The sequence below is a fragment of the Podarcis liolepis genome, assembly GCF_965112155.1.
Source record: "Podarcis liolepis genome assembly, chromosome: 8".
Classification (NCBI taxonomy): domain Eukaryota; kingdom Metazoa; phylum Chordata; class Lepidosauria; order Squamata; family Lacertidae; genus Podarcis; species Podarcis liolepis.
Window position 1 is genome coordinate 22,283,179 of NC_139560.1, and position 20,474 is coordinate 22,303,652.

The window sequence follows — 20,474 nt, forward strand, 5'->3', positions numbered from 1 at the left end:
GCTGGAGCTACAGCACTAAAAGCCCAGTTTTATAAGCTAAGCACACCCCCTGGAGCATATGGTACTCTCAGCAGTGCTCCATTTGAGGAGAGCAGTTGCTGGGCTGGGATATAAAGGGCAAGGCAGTCACTTAGGCAACCTGGTTCCAAGTTGCTTGTGTGTTGTCTATCATTAGTCCCATTTTCAAAATCTGAAGGCACAGCACTGGGAAACAGTGGAAAGGCCAGACCAGGTTTTCTACATACTGCAAGTATGGCATTAGGTATGGGGGGGGGGAATTAATAAAGAAAATAGCCTCCTCAAAACTAAGGGGGAGAAGTGCCGTAAATGCAGACTGCTTCTCCCCTCTTTGCTACCGACAAATTCTGGCAGCAAAGAGCTGGCATTTAGGCTAAAAGGAAACCTAATTCCACTGTGATCCTTTAAGCTGCAAGGCGGATTGCATCTTTGCAGTTTAGGGATGGTGTAAAAGTAAGGGAATTGTGTTGGCAGGAGTGGCATCACTGCCAAGCATCACTGTCTCCCAGGGATCATTGCCATTCAGGTTCTCATTGCTGCTCACTTCATGGTGTCACTGGGCAAGTGGGATTGCTACTAGGCAGCAGTCAGATCCTAAGCAAGGAAAGGATTATCATCATCTGATCTGCACCCTAAAATATGCTTTCTCCAAGTCCCCTCTCCCTGTGGAATTGGACCTAGGGTAAGTGGGATGTGCATACAAATAGACATCCCAGGACATCCCAGTATAAAACACAGGAAGCTGTTTTATACCAGGGTCAGATCACTTAACTCATTATTGTCAACACAGACCGCAGCACAATACATTGAGCACAATTATGCCCAGAGAGACTGTGCACACTAGGGGGTGCATTTGTGTGGTGGCCTTAGAAAAAAAAAAATTTAATATGCAAGGAGTACTTCTAACTTCTGTAAATTGAATAAAGAGTACATGAGTTAGGACGTGTGGACCGAGAACTGGCCCCCACAGTCACTTACAGACTCACTGTTATGGAAGACAATCTTACTGGGCTACGAGTGATCGCCAAAGAAGAAAGAAGACATGAGTTCACAAAAATCGTATTTTGGAACAGATCTTGTTACAAACCAACTCCAGTATAGGAAATTAAGATTAAAATATTTGGAGTATGGGTTATTGCACACTCAAAGAAAGATAATCAATTTGACTGAAAACTCGGGGAAGGTTTTTTCTTCACTAATCCAAGTTTGAATGGGTCTTCTATTAGTTAAGTAGCTGAGATATAAATCTCCTTATGAGACTTTTCGTAAATAGCGCTCAGCACCTGCCCACCAATGTCCTGGCTTTCATATGTATCGACCAGCATTTCCATCAGTGCTTATGTAATCTCTGATGGAAAGAAGAAAACAGAATGGGTGGTTTTGATGAATGCACTTAATAGAGTTTCGACAGAGTAAAACCTGAGAAATAAATTGAATAAGTGAAGATGGGAATCCAATTCAACCCTATCAGTTCTCCTCAGAAACCCCAAATACAGGGTCAGGGAAAGCCCAGGACAAAAGGGCGTCTTCACAAGAAGTCTGAAGCAACCAATGACTGTTGCTTCACATATGGCATTAATGGTGGCAGCAGCAGCAGCGACAGAAGTGGTCTAGTACTGAATGCGGAATTTGTCCTGTATTTTATATGTATATATTTCTGGCGGTGGTTGGGATATTGTAGAGCCAACCTTTCTAACAAAAAGCTTCTAGAAATGAGAGGGACTTGTTGATCTACAACTGCATTGCCATGAAGGATAAAACCCTCAACTGAGGCAGCCATGTGCTGCTACTACTACAGCAATCAGGGCTGGACCATGACATTTTGCTGCTTGAGGCAAATAAAAGATGGCACCTCCTTTGCATTCTAGGCACACGCATACCGGCATGTAGTCCAGCATCCTGCTCTCATTGTGGCCAACCAGAGCAGCAGGTTAGGTTCGGGGCAGGTTGTTCAACACATGCTGCCTGAGGCTCCTGCCTTACACTTCCTGATGGTAGGGCCGGCCCTGACAGGAATGAACTCCACAACTCATCCTGGACTCATCCTGTACCAGTTCACAAACTGTTTCCATGAATATTTCCAAACTCTACACATTGTGGAGCTCAAGCAGTGTCTGGAAATGCCCAAGTGAGTAACCAAAAAGAAAACCAAGGCTAAAGACAACTTCCTGTTTCCAGAAGGTTATTGCTAGTGATTTGGAACAATCACACCAAGAGTTCTGCTTTCCTAGCTCTGCAAATGTGATGTATCATAAAAAAGGAAGTGCATTTAAGGGACTGTGGTATTGTTAATGCTCACATGGGATACAGATGATCTTTCATAAAAACAGCTATTACTCCCTCCTCCACCACTCTCAAAAAAGCAGACTTTAAAGGCTGCACTTATGGACAAATTGCAGGTGGGGGCCAGGATCCAATGGGTATGAACACATGGAGGAGGAGGAGAGAAAAACAAAGTTTCATTTGTTTGTAACAGCAGCTTCCACTGCCAAAGAGATAGGTCAGGATTCAGTTAAAATACATTGCTAGCCTCTTCAACAGCAGATTGCGGCAGAGAAAACAGCTAGCAAAGTTCCATTGCCTAAGCATTTCAGTCTCTCACATTAGACAGTTAGGATTCATGAACAGTTGTAACTTATAGGTAGGTTTGTACTATTATATACTATCATCTCAACTTGGACTGGTCATGTTGTTCGGATGCCTGATTATCATCTTCCAAAGTAGCTACTCTATTCTGAAATTAAATATGGAAAGTGTAATGCTAGTGGTCAACAAAAGAGGTTTAAAGACTCTCTCAAGGCAACTCTTAAAAAATGTAGTATAAACACCGACAATTGATTGGCAAACACTGGCCTGCGAGTTCTCCAGTTGGAGAACAGGCTTTACCAAAGGCGTCATGGACTTTGAAGATGCTCAAACTCAGGACAATAGGGAGAAATGTGCTAAGAGGAAGACACGTTTGGCAAATCCTTACTGTGATCAACTCTCACCCGGAAACCTATGCCCCCACTGTGGAAGGATGTGTGGATCCAGAATTGGCCTCCACAGTCACCTACTGTTAAGACCGTGTTCATGGAAGACAATCTTACTCGGCTACAACTGATTGCCAAAGAATAAGAAAGATGACTTACAGGAGATGTATGTAACTGGCTCCACAACCATTTTGAATCTCACACTGTGCACAAAGGAAGATAGGAAACTGCCTCATACCAAGTCAGACCATTGGCTCATTTAACTTAGTTTTGTCTACACTGACAGTGACTCTCCAGGGTTTTCAACAGGAGTCTCTCTCAGCCCTACCTGGAGATATTGGGTATTGAACTTGCACCCTTCTTCATTCAAGACAGGTGCTCCACCACTGAGCTATGGCCTTCCCCCTTGGCTCTGGATGGTGGATGGGCTAAGGAACTGGAAGAATATGAGTCAGAATGGATGGCGCCACAGTATATAATATAAATAATGTAAATAATGAAGAAGACTATATCCAATCTAAAGTCTCTAGTCAATACCCAAGCCGTCTGAAATTTTAGTTATTTTTTAATTAACAAAAAAAATCGAAGTAATGCCAGCAATCAGATTGGTTGCTAGTATTGAAATGCATAGCTAAATGCTCTGCTCAGGCCCTCATCCCAACCATTACCTGTCATTAGTATAGCTACTTGGCTGGCTTGCATTGAAATATTGTTTCCAGCAAAGCACTGTCTGGAACATCCAAGGTTGCTGGACACTTTGCATTTTCCAGTATTTGTGCTGCAATGTCAGTCCTGGAAGGACTTTCCTGGCGTGCTTCCTCTATTAGCTGAATAGCCAACCTCTGCTAACCTCCAATTGATGAGCGCAATCTTGCTCCTGTTTAAGTCAACAGCCAATGTTCCGTTTAATAAATTAAAATGCTTGCAATAAGTCCTGGTTGTTGTTGCTTGCCAACCACTCTAACCACTATTGCCTACCCTTTGGATTATTTTTTTTTTTAAAGAAAGCCAGTATCCACTCATTACAGTGCTTCCTTTTTTAAAATATCAGGAACAAATATCTTAAAATACCCTCCAGGCCTCTGTATAAGGACAGTCATATTCCTTAAATTCACCACCTATCTAAGCTATGGGACACGGGTAGTGCTGTGGGTTAAGCCACAGAGCCTAGGACTTGCCGATCAGAAGGTTGGCGGTTTGAATCCCCGTAACGGGGTGAGCTCCCGTTGCTCGGTCCCTGCTCCTGCCAACCTAGCAGTTTGAAAGCACAAATTGCAAGTAGATAAATAGGTACCGCTCAGGCGGGAAGGTAAACGGCATTTCCATGCGCTGCTCTGGTTCGCCAGAAGCAGCTTAGTCATGCTGGCCACATGACCCGGAAGCTGTACGCCGGCTCCCTCGGTCAATAAAGCGAGATGAGCGCCGCAACCCCAGAGTCGGTCATGACTGGACCTAATGGTCAGGGGTCCCTTTACCTTTTATCTAAGCTATAGAGCAGTGTCATAATAACATAAGGAGAGCCCTGCTGGATCAGGCCACAGGCCCATCTAAGTCCAGCATCCTGTTTTCACAGTAGCCAACCAGATCTCTAAGGGAAGTTGGCAGGCAGGAACCATGTCCAACAGTGCTCCCCACACTTGTGATTCACACCAATTGGGACTCAGAGGTGTACAGCCCCAACAGCAGAGGTATAACATAGCCATCGTGGTTAGTTCATCATGGGTCACAGAATGTGGATTCTGGCCATTCCCTGGAGCCAGGATACCAAACCATATTGTGGCCAGATCACACATTTACTTATTTCACTTATATCCCGCCATTTTGTTTGACATGCAGGCAGTTCTTTACCATTTTGGGGTGGGAGCTCATAACTAATAAATGTTAACATGTGAACCAGATACAGCCTGTAGCAGTTCCCAGAAACCACTGTTTTCAAGCCTCTGCAACGACAGGGATTACTGCTAGCCTTATCAGTGACAGCCCGTGTCATGCAATACAGCTGCCCACTTGACCATATTAGAAAAGTGAAGGGCTGAGCCAACTGATGCAAGAAAGCAATTAGTGGAAAAATTCATTTTGATCCTCCCCCAGGTGTTCCTGCCTCCTTTCTTAGATATCTTACTAGCATTTATCATTTGTTGCAAGGAGGGGTGTGGGGCCAAATCTAGCCATGCTTCAGACCCTCAAAAAAAAAAAAATCAATGGGACAAGCCATTTAGATACATTATTTATATACTGCTTTTGGGCTCCACGTGGGCCCCTCCTCCAAAGGCATCATAAGCATAAATGAAATATTTTTTTAAAAGTTGGCTTTAAAACAACTAACTTATTCAAAGCTTGTTGTGAGCATCTGGGAAAGACTGGACTAAACATACTTGCTGTGAGTAGGGCTGTGTCTGCCCAGATCCTGCTTACTGCCGCCTCTGCCTCTCCCTTCTCCTTCCAGTGACACACCACCTCTCTTTTTGTCCTTTACCTGCAAAGGTAAGTCCTTATGGTTTTGGTGGAGGTAGAGGCAAGGCAGAGTGGGTGATTCTCAGCAAGCTTTCCTGGCCTCGTGAAAGTTCATTTGGAACACACACAAAGCATTGACCTTTTTCAGGGCGGGAAAATGCAAACATGCCTATTAAAACAGTAGCATTATAAAACAAAGCTCTGGGGAATCAGCCTGCATGAAAAGCACATCTGTTTCAAAAAAATAAAATCTGAAAGCAGGGATAGAAGGGCCTGCACAAACCTTCTGAAATAAAAAAATCCCTTCCAGTAGCACCTTAAAGACCAACTAAGTTAGTTCTTGGTATGAGCTTTCGTGTGCATGCACACTTCTTCAGATACACAATTAGATACACAATTCCACTAATTGTGAAGAAGTGTGCATGCACACGAAAGCTCATACCAAGAACTAACTTAGTTGGTCTTTAAGGTGCTACTGGAAGGGATTTTTTTATTTTGACTATGGCAGACCAACACGGCTACCTATCTGTAACTGAAACCTTCTGAAAGAGAGCTTTCCACGGCCTGACATTGTGAAGCCACAGCCTGCCATCCATCTGGGGCTTGTGCAGAGCAGCTTTGCAGTGAATCGTGACCAGAAAAACCTGGTCCCACAGGAGGTGGTGGGTGGGCACCAACCTAGATGGCTTTAAAAGAGGGTTAGACAAATTCATGGAGGAAAGGGCCATCAATGGCTATGGACCATTATGGAGATGCTCTGCGTCCACATTTGGAGGCAGCAATGCTTCTGAATACCAGTTGCTGGAAGCCACGCTCTTGTGCTCGAATCCTGCTTGCATGTTTCTCATAGGCATCTGGTTGGCGACTGTGTGAACGGGATGCTGGACTAGACATGCCATTGGTCTTGTGATGGCCTGGGACTCAGGCTCGGACTCGGAACCAGAGGAGTCTCAGTCTGCACTGGATCCTTGCCTCAGGCATCATCTGAACTATGTCTGGGGCCTGATCCAAAGGAGTCCCAGTCTGCACAGGTTCCCCTGCAACAAACACCAGCTGGGCCGAGTCAGGGGCCTGAGCCTGCTCTGGCTCCAGATGCGGGGATTACCTCATTGCGTCAGCTGGGACATCACTTATAGCTGCTCCACTACCGGTTTGGTCAGGGGAGGCTGAGGCGGCCTCTGGGTCTAGTAACCCACCGATGTCTCCCAAGCTGCAGAGACTAAGGTCTGAGAGAAGGAGAGACCTGAGTATCGCAGAAGGAGTGCTCGCCTTTGGGTGAAAATGGGAGGTGAGTCACCGGGGAATCAGGACCAGCCACTACCCCGACAAAGATAAAAGGCTGTTGGACCCTGCCCCAGGTTGCGGGAGCAACATTGCTGTATGCTAGATCCTGCCTGAGTCCTGTACCTGTCCTTGCCTGGTTTACTGCCTCGTGTTCTGCCTTGGCCCTATCGGACTGCCTCCTAGTGGTACCTTTGGGTTTTGGACCGGTCCTGGACCACATTTCACGGGTTACCCCCGGGGCCAGCACAGGTCTGATCCATTAGGTTCTTCTCATGTTCTTTTCTCAACCAGCAATCTCAGGGTTGCCAGGGACAGTGTCTTTCGCTCATCAGTCGTCTCCATAAATAGTTGCTTATGTGCTTACTGTGCTCAATTTTAGGTTTGGGCTTCAGCGTATAAAGCCTTGAATGGTCCAGGACCCAAATACTTGATGAGCTGCGCCTCTCAATATGCTACAACCTGGCCTATAAGATCCATGGTGGGGGCTACTGGTGGTGAAGGGAGATTTCACCCGGGCAGTGACACAGAGCAGGGCTTTCTCTGAAATAAGAACCCCACTGTGGAATGCTCTCCCATTGAAGGTACACTTTATCCCCTGTTCTCTTTCTGTTGCCATCGGAAGGGTTTAAGATGAAATTTATGTAGTACTGTATAGCAGTGTTTCCCAACCGGTGTTCCGCGGCACACTAGTGTGCCGCCGAACATTGCCTTGTGTTCCGTGGGAGGGAGACGGGCGAGTCGGGCGGCGGCGGCGAGCACACACGGGGCGGCGAGCGAGCGAGCTCCCACATCCCATCGCCGCTCGCTTCGGCCGGCCTACTGGAGGAAGGCGCGAAAACCCGGCGGGCTTTTGGGTGGGCGCCAAGCAAGAAAGGCGGGAAGGCTCTGGTCCCTCCCCTCCCGGCGGGGCTCCCGCACGCACCTTTCTGCGCCGCCGCGTCCCGCCTGAGCAGCAACAGGAGGAGGAGGAGGGAGGCCAGCGCCGGCCGGGTCCCCCGGGGGAGCGGGCGCTCCGGGCTGCTCACCATACCCCGCGTCTCGGGCGCAGCAGCCGGCAGTCCGAATGCATCCCGAGCCGCACTGCTCTCGCCTTGCCTCCTTCTTCGCGCCTCCTCCCGGCTCGCGCGCCGTCCCTGCGCGGATCCGTCCAGCCTCCGGCCGCCGCCGCCGCCCCCTCCTCTTCCTCTCCTTCCCCCACCCACCAACCCGCACGGCGCGCTCCCACCACCCCCGATGGGCGCAACCACTTCCGGGTCCGCTGCAGCCGCCCCTTCCCCGCCTCCGGCAGCCGAAAGTCCCCCAGCGGAGCCCGTCTGGCCGCTCCCCCCGCTCCCTGCCCACCTCCCGGTGTTGAGGCGCCCTCTTTCGTTGCTTCGCGGGGAGGGAAAAAACTTTAACTTTTGTGCGTCCCTCCCGGCGTGACGCTGCGCGCTGACGTCACGGGGCGGGGCTTTAATGGTGGTGTGCCGCGAGATTTTTTTCCGGTAAACAGGTGTGCCGTTGCCCAAAAACGTTTGGGAAACACTGCTGTATAGCATACATTATATACAGAGTGTGTTGAGATTATGTCTGCTGCATGATGTACTTTATGATATTTTAAGCGTGCGTGGTATTTATTCTTACTTTATGTATTTCTGTGTACTGTCTTGCAATTGTCAGGGTGGTCTAGAAATAAAATGAGGGTAATAATAATAATAATAATAATAACAATAATAATAGATGTTTATGAAATATTCTATAAACATTTCAGTCGTGCTCGCAATCACTGAATACCTACAAGTGATGACTGATCTCAGGTGTTGACAGAAACCCAAGCATGCGCCATCTTTCAGGAATCGCAGCCAGACATGCTTGTAATTTCTTTGTGCCAAAGTGAGTGTTCCACAGCCTGTTTTCAGAGCAAATGCTAGAGTTAATTAAGGTCAAGTAACTGCCTGGGAAGCAGAACAGAATGTGTTTGCCAGTCTGCACAGTGCTGAATGCTGATTCATACCACGGGAACATTTTTACAATTGTTTTGCAGCTAAATATTAAGATGCCACTACATTCTCCCCAAGTTTTTAATTTTTGCGACATGCATAATCGTGCACATTCAGAAGGCAGCCTAAACCGCTAGAGCAGCCTTTCTCACCCTGTGAGTCCCCAGGTGTTGTTGAACTACAACTCCCATCACCCCTAGCTAGCAAGGCCAGAGCTCAGGGATGATGGGAGTTTTAGTCCAACAACATCTGGGAACCCACAGGTTGAGAACTGCTGCACTAGAGAATCAGCATGAGGTGGATGGCATGTTAGGCTGCCACAGCTGTCATTGTGTTTATGTAATATATGTTCTAGCACAGCCTTCTTCAGCCTGATGCCCTGCATATGGGTTGGACTCAATCCCCCATCAGTTCCTGCCTGCAGGGCCAATAGGTGATGGGATTTGTAGTCTAAAACATATGGAGAGAAGGCTGGAGATGGATGTTCTGGTAAAGGCTTTCCATGCAGTGCAAACCATCTAAAATCTTTCACTGCAGCTGAAAAATTATATCCTAAATGAGTCTGGGTGAAAGCATAGGTCAGACTATGCTGGCTGGAGTTGATACAATTGCAACCTCAGACATTTGGAGGCTGTGACCCCAGGCAAGGCTGGCATAGATGACACTCTAAAACAGTGTTCCACGGACAGTGGTTTTTAAGTTGTATGATACAAGCAGCATTGCCCTGTTTAATAACAATGATACAGAAGAACTAAGCACACACTTTTCTTTAACCCATCTCTGAACTAAGCATGCACTCTAAGAGCAGGACCCCCAGATGTAAGTCGGGGAAGAGCCACAGCTCAGTGACAGAGCTTTTGTATGCAGAAGGTCTCAGTCAGGTGCAATCCCTGCCATCTCCATGCAGGGCTGGAAGGGGCTCCCTGTCTGAAACCCTGAAAAGCCATCACCAGTCAGTGTAGATAACTCTGGCAAGATGGACCAATGGTATGGCTTGGTATAAGGTAGCTTCCTATGCTCCTAAGCAGCCTGGCTAATTAAACCTGTGCTAGCAGCGAGGCTTTCAAGATTGGTGAGAGTGGAGGAGCTGCATGAGCACAAGTCACTGGCTGGGATTGGGAGAGGATGGAAGGGTAGGGGTTTAAGGAAGAGCAATATGTAGTCCAAGCAATGAGACAGGTGAATCGTTTTGGCAGCTGTGTGCATGTACATCTACAGGAAATTTTCGGAGGTTGGGTACAAACACTGAAAGGAGAGAGAAGACTAGTTTCACACCCAAAAAAATAATAAAAAAAATAGAATAGTGCCTGTACATTTTGCTTCATATCTCAGGCTCTACAAATACCACAAACTTAGTCTTTTTTTGATAATGAAAAATGGGGATGTGGGGATTATGGTTCATCCAGGGCAGGAGGACTGGCCCTCTGGCCCTGCTCCCTGTGGTGACCCATGTGTGTATGCAGACACTGCAAAGTGTTCTGAGTTCAGATGAAGATTTGAGGGCAATACATCCTTCTAGGAAGCAGCAGACATGTGAAGTGTTAAAGCCCGTGATTATCTCAAAGGGCTTTAAGGCACCTGGAAAAGGCAGCCTGGGCTTCTTCGCAAAGCCCTGCACAGCTGAGCATCCCGACTGCATCTGGCGCTCTCTCCCCCTTCCTTTTTTAATGGCGTGCTACATTCGGAGCAATACATAAGCAGAGCCGAAACCTCCGCAGCACACAGCAGCAGCTCCTCCGCATGTGCCTGGGAGTGTGACTGCTGCAAACCGACACAGAGACAGTCAGATAGCGCTGCACGTGTTAAAAGAAGAGGCCGGCTGTGGGATTTGGAAGCATTGTTGTTAGATAACAGCATTTAAGGCAAGCAAGCAAGCATTGCCAGGGTGTTGTTTTCGCTTTGCAGTGCGTCAGGATTGGCAATAATATCAATTACTCCCCCGGTGCAAAACACGAGCCTCTCCAAGGACAAGGGGGAGAGCCTAACTCCATCATCGCAGGCAGAGCAAGCAGAGCCCTGAAAAGCAGCTGCTCTCAGAGGGCCAGGCAGGCCAAGGCCCTTTCCAGCTTCTGAGGCACTGAGAAGTTAATACCATAAATCCAGACTGCTAACTCTACACCTTTGAAACACAACACCACATCATGTGCCTTAGTCCACAGTGGCATTTATGTGTATTGTTATTACCATTCCATTTGTGTGGTCACTCCAAAAGGTCACTGGCAACCTCTCCCATCATTCTCACAGCAGCCCCGTAAGGTAGACTAGGTTAGAGATAGTAGCCAGTCCAGAGCTATTTGGTGACAATTGCATCCTAGCGAGATTTGAACTTACTGCATTCTGAGCTCTGCATCACACTGGGTGTCAGGCAGGGGCCACATCCTTCTTCTCCACCACTCACTTGTTTTTGCTGATACATTCATAGCTGCATGAGACCCAAAAGGTCTTATCTTGCTAATCTGCATGTCCAAAAAGAGAAAGAGAAACTTCAGGAAACAACCTATGTTTCCTGGCTGACTGGGGTCTGAAAGCACAATAGCCACTAGCTTAGAAAGACATAGGGGCTGATTTGGTCCACTGATTCCCAGCTGCGGACTGCTGCCATATAGCCAGCCAGCCTGTCTTCCTTTCCTCTCAGTCCTTTTCTGCCTGCTAAAAGGCTAAATCTATTACGACCACAGCATGGTGACCTGAAAACAGCTGGTTGCTCTGTGTTGATCAACAATCTCCTTGCTAGGGCACTTCTCGATGCCCTGTTTATTGAGCATTCATCCCAGTTTGTTTGCAGGCAGATTATACTACTGTTTAAAGAGCCTTTAATCTGATTTATTTGTGGGGAGGCTGGATGACCCTGCAGTTATCTCACACTTTCCCAGTGCATTTTCTTGTAACTTTCCTCACTGTAAAAAGTCTGATCTTTTGGGGAAGTGGGTTTGTTGCACAAGATCTTCCAATGAGCTCTAATTGCTCAACCTGAATTTGACGGTATGTGACTGAATCCCACCCAAAAATAGAGACATTCTGGAAGCAGGTTTCGGGGCAGGTTTTGAAAGGGTCAGCTCAGCTCAGCCGGTGAATGCACTACAGCTCTTGTGACGTGCTGTTCTAAAATGTTTATAGAAGCACTTTTACAGTTCTAAACTAATAGAAATGTGCTAAGTGGTGCTTTCAGAGCATTGGAGTAAATGCAGCTGACAGGCTAACCCCGCAGGTAGGGTGAGAGAAGCTTCAAATCTGCAGAACAATTTGCAAGACAAAGTGGGGCAGAGCAGAGCAGCATATAAGCAAAAAAGTATGATTTATACTTTTTTTATATAAAGGACATCTTGCTGAGCTTATGCATGCCAGGTTGTGTGTGTTACCACCAACACAACCTTCTTTTACTCTCACTGCAACTATGGCATTTTGCTTTTCCCATACCTCCCTTCTTTCTGTTCCTCCAACCATGTGTGTACATACGCCTGCCAGTTTAGGATTGTACTTCATGCATCCGATGATGTGGAGTGTGATCCAAGAAAGCTTGTGCCATATAATGCTTCTGTCACTCTTAAAGATGCCACAAGAATCTAAATATGCCCAAGGGTTTCTTTTCATCAGTTAACTTGCTCTTTGGCCCAAGAGCTCTCGGAAGAGCAGCAAGGTTCCTCAGTCTCCCATTCCACCAGTGTCTGCGTACCGAATTGGGTGAGAATCCACAGAAACACCTGCTAGAAGCATAGGTTCCCCAGAAAGGGTCAAAGTCTATAATGTGTAATGTAACTACAGGCTGCCAACGTATGACTGAACCTCACACACCATGGCATGGTGCTGAAGAGAAGCAAAAAGAGACTATGGCAATTCAATGTATTGAATGGGGTAATACGTTTCAGAAATAATGTCTTAACAGATTGCTTTATTTGTGCATTTAGCAATGACAGAGTAAAGCATCAGAAAGACACACAGATTTTATTTGTCCACTGAAGAACCCTAAGGCTGAATTTCACAGCTTTTATACAGGATCTGACTTGGCTGTGGTGAATGCCAGACATATGGTCTGAAACCTTTCAGAGATTTTTGTTAATGTTTGTCCTTCCATAACACAATGGTGGGGGGACGGGACACAAAACAACCAACCCCTCCTCCCCCCTCCCGTCACAAACACCCACGGCAAAAAGGGAAAGGGTAGAGTGGAAGCTCTCTACCATAGAGCTCAAGAATAAAAGAATCTACCATGTTATCCTTTCTCATACCAACAAGAGGGAGTTGCCAGTTCCACTTTCTGTTGCACAGTGCTGTTGGACTAAAGATGGTATTATACTGCAGGCAGCTACCAGTTCAGCAGTTAGGTGGCATGAGGACTCAATAGATTCCACATGGTCCTATCATATCTCAGATTTGAGCCAAGCTTATTTGGTATGAGCAACCAGTTACTCTCAGACTGCTTCTTACTATCCTGCATGCCTGCTCTGCTCTCAGATTAAGAGCTCCCTGTGCCAATTTTAAAATGAACAAAAAGCCAGAGACCCAGGTACAGATCTCCCATGTCTTCTGGGTTCCACAGTCTCGCTGTTCCCAGGTCTGGGATGAGAATCACTTCTTTGTATTTGTTTGTGAAGCATATATCTACTTCCCTAGGCCAAGGTTGAGAAGTCTCGGCTTGTATGTCCCTTGCATTGTTTCAAAAGCAAAACAGCCAGGCTGCAAAAACTGACTGGCTATCAGTGATAGACTTGTTTGCTTCCTGTCTGCCAAGGTGCTGAACATCACAATTATAACCATTATTATTATTGTTGTTGTTGTTAATTTAATGCACTAAACTGATGGAAGGAAGCCCACATGGAGGACATTTCGGTCCTCTTCTTTTATTGTCTGCAGGCTTGTAGGAAATGCCACAAATTAGATTGCTTGGGGATTATATACTATACCCTGGCCAGTGACTGACATGCAGCAGATTTCCTCCTCCTCCACATTAGCTAATGGACTCTAGTTGTACAACAAGATGCATAAAAGCCACCTCTGGCATTTCCCCTTTCTCACTCCCCATCTTGTATGGGAACTTGCACTGTAATTGGATGTTACACAAGACGTGCATCTTGTACAGAACTCTGCACACCTATTTCACAGAGGCACCGTTCCAGCTGTATACAAATGTCAAACGAATGGCTGCAAAATAGGGAAGGCACAATGGCAAATCAAGCTGCTGAATGTACAAACCAAGTTGAGTAAGAATAAAGCAAGTAAACAGCAGCCTCTCTTTAATTACTTTCAAAAACACTCAGTAGGGGGTGTAGAAGAGGCTTTATCGTTTATGTCTAACATTTGCTTTAATCTTCTGAAGTCTTTCTCCACAACTGCAACAAAGACAGGCTGCAATCCTAACCACGTCTCTTCATATGCCTCATTTAACTGAATGGGCTTACTCCCAGGTAAGTGGGGTTAACATTGCAACTCAAGGGTGGTATTCAACTCTTTCTACTCAGAGTAATGTGACTAATTTGGTCCATTAATTTCAATAGGTCTACTCTGAGTCCTGCAGTCCTGTGCCTGGTTTACTGGGAGAAACTCCAATTGCACTCAGTGTAACTTACTTTTGAGTAGACACGGTTAGGGCTGTGTAGTAAGGTTGCAATCCTGTGTGCGGGCTCCCACAGATATTCCTAAAAGCCAAGAGTGTCTTTAGGAAAGAAGGTGGTCTTATTTGGGGCTGAGGGAGCAATCCTGCGCACAAGAAGCTGCTGTAAAGCAAACCAATGTAAATTAAACCAGCATGAAGCTACACCAGATCCAAACTCCCATTCAGCTCTGCCTAAGCCTGGCAAAGGGAAAACAAGCATTTAAAGTAAGTGTTCTATGCCCAGTTGCCAGGTCATGTGACTGAACTGAACAGGCTTAGGATCCAGACTGAGTATTCCCTCTCTGTTCTGGCCTCCAGTGCACACACCCCTTTTTTGGATTTGCAGGGGCCTCAGATTAGCCAGCTTTGGCTGAACTGAGCTGGGTACAATGGCAATCTTCAGCTGGGCCAGAGCTGGGAACTTAATGCCAGCTGAACTGGACACCTGCTGCACCCTAAGCTACTCAAACCAGTGGATCTTGCCATAGGATTGCTTCCTAAATCATTTCATGGTTTAGTGTTTAAACACTGATGTGAGCTGAGCACCTTGAACTGGGCACCAAACTGGTTGCACCTAGATGCCGGGGTTCCATTTTTAAAAAGCACAATGTAGAGCCCGCAGACTCTGAACTGTGCCCAGTTCTGCACAGTATCTATTTGCCACTCACAAATTTAACTTCCAGAAATCATGGAGAATCCCGAAAAATGCAAGGTATACTAACAAGAAGTTTTCCAGGGTCCAGAAAATCAGCTCTGCCCCAGGTAAAAGGGCGCAGTTAAATCATACATTAAATCTGTCTTTGCCCCCTCAGCATAATAAAGCATTAAAAAGTATGCATATATGCATTAAATATTGTTTCAATTCCAATTAAAAGACCTGGCTTACCTTAAGTATGCCTCTGGTCAGGTGTGATCCTTTTTTCAAACTTCAGGTGGCAGTCTTCCTTAGAACCACATGGAACCTGAATAAGAATTTATTTAGTCTTTGAAAAGTTATTATCACTGGCAAAGGAAAAGGAAACTAAAGAATTTCTATGCCACCATCAACTCTGACCCCTGGTGTGCAGCATCCCTCATCATTTCCCCCAATGACCTTACCACAAATTAGGCTAAAAGAAAAGGAGCAGCTAAAAATCCCTTTTAAAAGTTCCTGTAGAATCTCTATCAGAATCTGCTGCCTCTTGTTTCAGGTGACTCCCAGCCACCTAATAATTGGCTTGTCTGATTAATTGGCTCCTGCTGTACCTTTCATGGGCAGAATTACCAGTGATCAAGGCTTTGTGCAAAAAAAAAACTCCAGCTGTGAGTCATTTGCCTTGTTGCCAACTTGCTGAAGCTGGTGGTTCTGCTTCGTCACTCACCTGAGTTTTGAGTCCTGGCCCCTATTATATAATTTTTCTTCCCCACTATCCTCCTCTGTATTGCCTCCCTGGAAACAAAGTGGTGAAGTTTTGCCCATTTATAACAGTACCAATGAAACAAAATAAAAAAATTCATTCCAGTAGCACCTTAGAGACCAACTAAGTTTGTTATTGGTATAAGCTTTTGTGTGCATGCAATAACAAACTTAGTTGGTCTCTAAGGTGCTACTGGAAGGATTTTTTTTATTTTTTTACTATGGCAGACCAACATGGCTACCTACCTGTAACTAGTACCAATGAAATACCTGAAGTCTTCTTGATGCTGGGCTAGATGGACCACTAGGCTGATCCAACAGGCAATTCTTACGTTCTGTTACAGGGCAAGCAACCTATCATTGCCCTTCCTTTGCTAAAGCATCATCTGTTTCTCTCCATTGTATGAATGGGATGAGAGACAATGAGAACTCCTGCAGAGCAGAAGCTTATAAGTGCAGAACCATGACCATGCCTGGTGGGTGGGGTGTTCTATCCACACTGTATTTCCTGCTCTCAGATGTGTGTCTGACTATGCTTTCCAATGAAAGGAACGTAATATGGATAGGCAGCATCCATAGCCAGACATGAATGTGCCTATGTGGACGACACAAAGGTCTTCTGTGGCCAGATTCCTGTGCGCCCTTCTGTCGGTCAGTCTGGATCTCAGGCTGAAAGTAGCAAGCAGAAAGCCCCTAGCTTCCCTTCAGATTACTGCCAGAACCTGCTAGCAGGAATGTCTTTCAGCTTGTCAAACCAGAGCTAGGAGGTTCCCTCTGGGTTGCCTTATTTCAGCAAGTCAGTAATACGGCTGTGTAAAGCATTTGCTTTCAGGTAATAAGTTTCAGTTGCCCCAAGCAAGAATCTTCAACCTGAAATGTTTTCAGCCTCAGTAAAACACATTGCTGTCTTTTTGTGCTATCAAGACAGAGGGCTTAAGAACCCCTGTGGGAAAGGGGTACAGAGTAGTGGAGAGGCTGCAGGACCACGGTGCTGATAAATTGGTCAACTTGAATGTATTAATGAAGTGCAGGAGTAATGGGAGGGTTTTTCTAGCCCAGTGGTGACAGCTGATGAGCAGGTGGGTGTGGCTTGATGAAAATGGCCTCACAGGTCAAACTGGATCCCCTGCCATGCCATGAAGGAAGTTTATTTATAAAAAAAGCTATTGAATATCCATTGGTTTCTGCCTCTAGACTAGATTGTATGCAGGTCCCCTGCTTTTCTCCCTTAATTACATATTCATTCATTCACTCATATAAGTTTTTTTGTTAAGCTAAACAAGAACTAGACTTGGGGTGATTATATTTGCCTCTTAGTATTTTTTTTCCCCAGAGGCTAACAATGAATTCAAAATTATATCTATGCCAATCTTTCTTCATATTAAACTTTATTATACTCTGTGGAAATGATAATGAATTTCATTGTTACCAAGTCAATGTGATAAATAAATGCAGCTCAGTGTTTAATATATAGGTCTCTAACCTCGGCCAATAAAGCGAGATGAGCACTGCAACCCCAGAGTCGGCCACGACTGGACCTAATGGTCAGGGGTCCCTTTACCTTTAACCTATCTATAAGGATAGTATTTTTCAGCTTGGAGTTTATATATCTCAAAAGAACAGGCTTTATCTTACAGAATCTCCAGTAGAAGCCTTTGGAGAAAAGGGTTGGTTGATCTGGAAGTTCTACACGAATCACTAGTGATATTAAGGAATGGTTAGTGACATAATTTTAATCTTTAAATGACCAATTTAAGCAATTTGAAGAGAATGTGGTTGTTAAGATAAGAGATATAGATTCTATATTGATTAGAACACTAGAACAAAAATATGAAAACTGAAATTGAAAGATGATCATAAAAAATAATTGTACTGAAGAACTCCAGGCAGAACAAAAACAAAAAAGGAGAGGAAATTGATTCTTAAGGAGAAGATTCAATACAAGTGGGATATATCTTTTAAAACAATATTTTGATTTAGGCATAAGTGGTATACAGTTAAACAATGCCAGCTTACATCCATAACTATCAGGAGGACTTCATCAGATGAGCGCAACAGTCACGTAGAGAAGTTATTAACATTCCTTGTTCTTGAACTAAGTCACTACCTAATTCTTCTCGCGTTTATTGAATTTTGAGGAGGACACTGTAGAATCTGGTTTCTTAATCTGGTCCACAGCCTAAAGCAGAAGACAGACAGGCCCATTCCACAGGCTCATAATCTTCAAACTCTAAGGATCAGGCCACATGAAGCTATATAATCTGTAAACAGGATTCCTGACATTGAAATCAATGTCAGTTACTTCCAGGTAAATGAGATAAGGGTCCTGGCAAGCACCCTTTCTGCTGCATTTACTGATGAAAGAAACCTCTTCAGCAAGGCACTTGAAACAGGATTTTGCTTCCCTCCCTGCTTAGCATTTAATTCCACAGCACATGCTTATGCTATATTTTTCTTTAATGACTGCATTCTTTCTGCTTGGAGTCAAGCTGTGTTAGTAGGCATAAGCTCAACGTATGAGGCCCGTAAATAATATGCTGGTAAACCCAAATATGTTATTGCAGAAAGAGCTGGTCTGAATGTTCAGAATGATGAAAATTTCAGCTAGGAATCTCAATCATGCTTCTGCATTCCCATTTCTAAGCTGGGCCTTGTGTTTCAGAGGTCATCTGAAGCATGGATTTTGCTGAAATGATTTCCTGCTTTACAATCAGATATTCAGCAGAGCAAATGTTTCACACTTCTGAAAACCCCAGCTTTGAAGCAAAGACAACACACATATATTATGAGGTGGGAAAGCCCTGGTATGTGAGCCAGAGACAGTGGATGAAACCTGGGTTCTACTCTAGATCCCCTGCTGACCACCAGCTGTTTGATGTTGTACAAAGTGTGTGCAATTGCCGCTCCTTTCTTTGCAATAACATGGGGAGTGGAATGACTAGGTTGAGAAGTAGATTTGTGTTTCTTGCCAATATGCCCAAAGTCATCCATGAGTTTTGCAAATACGGGCATGCTGTTTTTCAGGACTGAACTGCATTTTGAGGTTTGAGGCTTTGAATAGATGTAAGGCAGGACTTGAAATTCACATTTGCATTCTTCTGCTGGGGCTTGGTGAGGTGTTTCAAAACCCTTTGCTTTTATTTTACAAAAAAAACCAAAATGGTCAGGGGTAAAGGGAAGGTGAAACTGGGGCGTGCCTGTTTCAGCGGAAATAGCTCTCTGGGTTTGCCTTAGTGAGAGAGATTGTGTGATTGTTTTAAGGGTGCATGGCCTGACCACACCCACATTTACTTATACAGTGGTACCTCAGGTGAAGAACTTAATTTGTTCTGGAGGTCCGTTCTTAACCTGAAACTGTTCTTAACCTGAGGTACCACTTTAGCTAATGGGGCCTCCTGCCGCCGCCGCGCGATTTCTGTTCTCATCCTGAGGTAAAGTTCTTAACCTGAAGCACTATTTCTGGGTTAGCAGAGTCTGTAACCTGAAGCGTCTGTAACCCGAGGTACCACTGTATAGACATTTCTATATCCCCCTGTTAAGTATGTCCTCAGAACTGTTCAAATTAAAAGCCAGCAAAATATAAAGTACAATCACAATTCTAAAGCAACCGATCCCTTTTGGATCTGGGCACACCCACTACTTGAATGCGGCCCCCAACAACTTCCCACAGAAAGCTTTCTGCAGCCTGTGACTTCTGGTGAGGTCAAGGTAGTTGGGGGAATCCACTCAAGGTCAATTCCTTAGGTTGGTCCCCTCAGTCTCCCTATTAAATTAGACCTAATTTTATTGTATTTGAAATCAGCTTCTCTTTGGATGGATCTATACATTCAGTAGTCTTACCACACGATACATTTTTGCCACCCACAGTCACACGGTGCAGTCACTTGATGTTTGATGAGCGTATGGTTGCGATGTCCTCTGTTTAATGTTGAGCAGGTCAGAGGAGTTGAAGGAGAAATGGTTTTATTACAGAACTGCTTATAGCAGGCCTCCTCTCCTTTAGCTGCCTTCTGCCTCTGCTTCCAGGCCTGCCTGCTGCTTGGGCCTAACTTCCTAAACGACCTATGGGAGGTGCCCTTAAAGGTATACTCACATTTATCCTTAGCAATGACGGCCACAGAACTGCATTGAACCCTTTTGCGTCGTTCGTATGGATCCTGCGGCGTGACAAAGGCAAAAATAGGTCAGTTGAAGCTACTAGCTGTGACTCATTGACATCTGGGCATGACAAATTGACAAATGACGCAGCAGAAGTAGGTTGGAAGAACAGGCTTCACGAGGCTGTGTCAGAGCTGCCTCTGCCGATTCCTGTTATTGGGGGAGTTTGTTTCCCCCCCCCCCGTTTGTAATTTCAGCTGTTGGCGGCAGCTGCAGAATTCTACTTGTTTTCATGAATTAAATGGCAGCAGAATCACTTACTGCACAGTTAGCCAAGTTCACTCTACTGCAGTGTTATCCAACAAAAAGGAAATGCATGCAAAATCAAACAATTGCTGTCCCAATTGACTGGCACATTAGCTTGCGATGTAGCAGACCCGTAAATAAAAAGGTTGCCATTGTCACTGCATATTCGTTAAAATAATACAACCACAGTTAAGGTGCAGGCCCCCTAACTCATTGAAGGAATGCGTGAGGGGACTTGTTATGTAGACTAGCTCCACTACACTGGCAATCTGCACAGCAGCCATAACTCCCACTGCCTGAGCATTTGACCCATGTCCTGATGTATGTGTGCAGAGCTCTCCTGCTCCCCAGAATGGGCCAGGGACCCTCCTTGCCTG

At 45.4% G+C, this 20,474-nt stretch overlaps 1 protein-coding gene across 5 annotated transcripts in view; it reads right to left on the minus strand.

Moving 5' to 3' along the window:
- The window catches only part of DCSTAMP (dendrocyte expressed seven transmembrane protein), a 45,337-nt gene extending 25,374 nt beyond the window's left edge, over positions 1 to 19,963 (minus strand). Inside the window, exons 1-4 of one of the 5 annotated variants that reach the window (XM_083516837.1) lie at positions 19,787 to 19,962; positions 15,184 to 15,259; positions 11,039 to 11,163; positions 8,506 to 8,616 (exon numbers count right to left, since the gene is read on the minus strand). The gene's annotated coding sequence lies outside the window, so the exon portion shown is untranslated. Of the gene's footprint in view, positions 1 to 8,505; positions 8,617 to 11,038; positions 11,164 to 15,183; positions 15,260 to 15,963; positions 16,729 to 19,533; positions 19,729 to 19,786 lie in introns of those variants that run through there. The other 4 variants (XM_083516839.1, XM_083516834.1, XM_083516835.1 and 1 more) reach the window with 4 other exon arrangements.
- Between the last annotated feature and the right edge of the window lie 511 nt (positions 19,964 to 20,474).